The following is a 4,648-nucleotide window of genomic DNA, read 5'->3' as shown; positions in this document are numbered from 1 at the left end:
TTCCTGACTAAGAGGGACGGGGCGGGGGCGGGGCCACGGCGCAAGCGCACCTGGAGCCGCGGGGCGTGCGAGGCGGCGGGAGGCGGGGTTGGCCCTGGCCCCGCCCCGCCCGACTCGCGGCGTCGTGCGCCGGCCTAACGCCCGGGTGCAGGCAAGTGTCTGGCCGTGGGCGGTCCCCGGGCTCTCGGGAACCTGTGGGCGGAGGCGAGGGCTTGCGCCAGCCTAGAACCCCTGGGGCAGGGAGAGCCTACGCAGTGGGGCGCCTAGCACCGCGGAAGCCAGAGTAAGTAACCCACAGAGAAACGAGAAGCTTCCTTGGGAGCGGGTGGGCGGGCGTGCGAGCGCCGTTGTGAAATCGCTCAACGGAAGTTTGTGAAGTTTACTGTGCAAGGCACGTGGCAAAGGCCTTGCTTTCTAAACCGTTTCATACGCTTTTTGGCTGTGCGCGGTAGCTCAGGCCTGTAATCCCAGCACTCTGGGGGCCCGCGGCGGCGTGAGGGTCGCCGAGGCCAGGAGGTGGCGACCAGCCTGAGCAACATAGGGAGGCCCGTCTCTACCAAAAAAACGGGAAAAGAATTAGCTGGGCGTGGTGGTGTGCGTCTGCAGTCTCAGCTGCTGGAGAGGCTGAGGCAGAAGGATTCCTCGAGCCTGGGGGTTTGAGGTTGCTGTGAGCTGTGACGGTGCCACTGCACTCCAGCCTAGGCGATAGAGCTAGATAATGGTCACACAACAAAACCCACAAAACATTCTGTAAAAAAAAAAAAAATCCAAAGCTAGAGCGCATATTGTCCAGTTGTCTTTTAACAGTTTTTTAATGCTAATTGATTTCTTACCGCTTCTCTCAACCGCTTCTCACAACAACCTTTTTTTGTTATGGTATTTCATGTGTAATCTGTAATTTTGAAATAAGTGCATCCAACTACCTATTTAAATGAACACTTAAATTGTGTATTAATAATAAAAGGGGAAAGGATTTGTTTGGGAATATTAATAAATGCTAGGTGACATAGAGTCTGTATAAACTTGGGTTGTGTCAAAAGCCTACTGCTGACGGTAAAGAAATTGAGAACATTGGTTTTTGATTGACTCATCTTCCTGCTTTCTTCAGGGTCTATAATTGTAGGAAGTAGGTTGTTGCCCCTCACCTCACATGTTTTTGTTGGGCTTTAAACCCTCTTAGTTTCCTGTTTGTTATAAATGTTTCTTGGACTGCGTCTATGCTCCAAAATGCAGCCTGGCCCACAACTTAGAAGTTTTCCTTGAAGTTGGAAAGGGATCCAGGCAAGGCTTTCTCCTTGTGGCAGACCTAGAACAAGAGAGAGAAACTATGGAGATCTATGCAGGCAGGGAACAGGTCCTAGGAAACCACCCCTCCCCCACTCTAGCAAAATGAACTGTACTTCCCAAAATGTGTCTTTGCAGTTTCATGCTATGTGTTGCAAATTCATTTCCTTCTTCCTCAGATGACCTCTTGCTCCTGGTTCTTGTCCTGGCAAACACCAAGTTAGTCTTCAAGTTTTTTTTTTTTTTTTTTTTTTTTTGAGACAGAGTCTCACTTTGTTGCCCGGGCTAGAGTGAGTGCCGTGGCATCAGCCTAGCTCACAGCAACCTCAGACTCCTGGGCTTAAGCGATCCTACTGCCTCAGCCTCCCGAGTAGCTGGGACTACAGGCATGAGCCACCATGCCCGGCTAATTTTTTTGTATATATGTTTTTAGTTGGCCAGATAATTTCTTTCTATTTTTAGTAGAGACGGGGGTCTCACTCTTGCTCAGGCTGGTCTCGAACTCCTGACCTTGAGCGATCCACCTGCCTCGGCCTCCCAGAGTGCTAGGATTACAGGCGTGAGCCACTGCGCCCGGTCAGCCTTCAAGTTTTAACTCAAAAGCTGTTTCTTCTGTGAAAACCTGCCCTGCTTAACTAGAGGCAAACTTAGGTGCTCCTCCAATTTTTCATGTGGCTTTTGTATGTTATGCTTGCACATTAACACTGTACCAGCTGCGTCTGGCCCACCACAGCCGCGAGGGCACGCACCGCAGTCTCCCAGTCCCACACAAGTCCGGCCCCTACTGCCGCTCAGAGAACTTATCAAATTTATCTGTGGGCCGGGCGTGGTGGCTCACGCCTGTAATCCTAGCACTCTGGGAGGCTGAGGCAGGCTGATCCTTTGAGCTCAGGAGTTCAAGACCAGCCTGAGCAAGAGCGAGACCCCGTCTCTACTAAAAATAGAAAGAAATTATATGGACAGCTAAAATATATATATAGAAAAAATTAGCTGGGCATGGTGGCGCATGCCTGTAGTCCCAGCTACTCGGGAGGCTGAGGCAGCAGGATTGCTTGAGCCCAGGAGTTTGAGGTTGCAGTGAGCTAGGCTGATGCCATGGCACTTTAGCCTGGGCAACAGAGTGAGACTCTGTCTCAAAAAAAAAAAAAACTTATCTGTGCCATTATACTGGCTATCTGGTTGACATGGTTTGAAATATTCCTGCCCTGACATGTTTTTGTGGAAAATAAAATTGAATTGGACTGCTAAAAAAAAAACAAAAAACAAAAAAAAACACTGTACCAGCAATACTGCTTCCCAAATACAGTTTTTGGCTTTTTTAATGTTGTGAGCTTCTGAAGGGCCAGGATTCTAGCTTGACTCTTTTCAGGAGCCTATCTCAACGAGCACAGTGTTGGGCATGTAATCAATGTTTGTAAAATGAGCAAAATGGCTCTTTTTTTGTTGTTCCAGAGTTCAGGACTCATGATTGGCTACAGGCTTTTTGCTCAGGCTAAAAGGAACAGGCTTTGCAGCTGTTGAGTCTTCAGGCCCAGCACAGCTTCTTGGTCTTTATTTTTCAGTTAACAGCTCTGCCTCAGCTGTTTTTTTCCCTGATCCAAAGCTACCATTGCTAGCTCTAACCTTCAGGACCTTCTTTCCCTACACAGGCTGCCAAGTGCCACTCAGTCTTTTTAATTCCCCTCCCCTACTGCCCCAGCAGAAAACATGACAAGCCTTACCCCTCATTCTTTGAGGGAGTGAGAGGAAAAGGAGGATATCGTTATCCTTTCTGTCATTTTATTACTGAAAATTTCAAACATTCCTGAAAGTAAAGAGACTGGTATAATGAAGCTTTATGCACTCGTAACTTAGGTTCAATAATGATCAACTCATGGCTGATTTGATTTCAAGTATACTCTCAGCCACTTCCTCTCTCTCCCCATGGCTTATTTTGAAGGTGTGAAATGAAATAATTCAAACTTAAAGCTATTGGACCTTTAAATTATTTCTGAGCCTTGAGAGGAATGTGGCTATATGGCCCAAGTCACAGGACACGCAGCTGCATCTTCTGCCCTTTTTCCTATAAATAATCAGGAAGAGAAGGCAGCACCAGAGATAAGACCCTCTCAGATCTTTATCCCTTCTCAGAGTAATAAAGTAATCTTCCTTGGAATGTAGCTATCTGTAACCAACCAAATATGCACTGGTTCTTGTATGGAAAATGTAATCCTGCTAAAATTTCTCTGTTACTGCCTATATAATTTAAACCTTAACTTTTCCACTCTGGAACACTGAAACCGTTTGCTTGGAGTCTGTGTTTCCTAGATAGTTATCCTCAAATTTTGCACTCCAATAAACCCTATATTTAATCATATTTTTCTGAATCTCATTATTTAAGGTTGACAAAGGAAATATCATTATTATATCATTTTCTTTGTAAACATTTTGATATATGCTTTTAAAGGACAGGGACTCTGTAAAAATGTAATCACAATATTATCATCACATTTAAAAACTTGACCAAAGGTCAGAGATATCACTATTCATTCAACACACAAATTTCCCCAATTGTCTCCTGTTATTTTACATTTAGTTTGTTTGGATCAAGATTCACACATTGCATTAAGTTGAAATGTTTCTCAAGTTTCTTTTATTCACAGGTTTTGTTTCCAATTTTTTTTTTTAGCATGTAATCAATATTTATTCAATTGAACTAAATCCAGCTAAACAGATGAAGTAAATAACTAGTTGGGGAAGCGGGTAGGAGGAGATAGTGAAGAAGTGGGAGTTACCAGGAGATGTACAGTGATGTATCATTCATCAAGCCAGAGAATACAGCAGGAGCGGCAGGTAGCTTTGGGGGAAGAATTGACAAGGAAGGTAAGCAATCTATAGGATATAAAAGTAGCTTTCCAGTAGACATTTGGAAATAAGGGCCTCGAGCTCAGGGAGAAGGAAGTCCAAATATGTGGATAATTTTAAAGCTTCTAAGATCATAAAACATTTTAAAAATATCATGGAAAAATCTCTAAGAGGAAAGCATGCACACAATTTTTTCATAGACCTTCTGAAACCCATCCATGGTTTCTTCAAGGTTATGAATTTCAGATATAGGTATAAACTGAAACCTTGAAGATGGATAACATCAATGAACTAACAGAAATGTAAAAGCCTGCAAACCACTCTTCACATCTGTATATGTGTTCAGGTCTTATTTCCTTCCACTTGTAATTTCTCAGATCCTGTTTTATCAGTTGTAAAATGGGAATGGCAATTAACTCCTTTAGAGGTTGCTATAAAGATCAAGGAAGAACATTGTAAATTGTGCGACACAGCATCTGGAACATAAGAGGCCTGGCTCTTGAAGTTCACGGTTTTACTG

At 44.3% G+C, this 4,648-nt stretch overlaps 1 long non-coding RNA gene across 6 annotated transcripts in view; it reads left to right on the top strand.

The window, feature by feature from the left end:
* Nucleotides 1-136: 136 nt before the first annotated feature.
* LOC123637253 overlaps nt 137-4,648 on the top strand; it is a 78,422-nt gene continuing 73,910 nt past the window's right edge. For all 6 annotated transcript variants that reach the window (XR_006734786.1, XR_006734781.1, XR_006734785.1 and 3 more), the window contains exon 1: nt 137-283. This is a non-coding gene — a long non-coding RNA (uncharacterized LOC123637253). The remainder of the gene's footprint in view (nt 284-4,648) is intronic.

The sequence above is a fragment of the Lemur catta genome, chromosome 4, assembly GCF_020740605.2.
Source record: "Lemur catta isolate mLemCat1 chromosome 4, mLemCat1.pri, whole genome shotgun sequence".
Taxonomy (NCBI): domain Eukaryota; kingdom Metazoa; phylum Chordata; class Mammalia; order Primates; family Lemuridae; genus Lemur; species Lemur catta.
The sequence above is the reverse complement of the archived record's forward strand: the minus strand, read 5'-3'. Positions and strand labels throughout refer to the sequence as shown.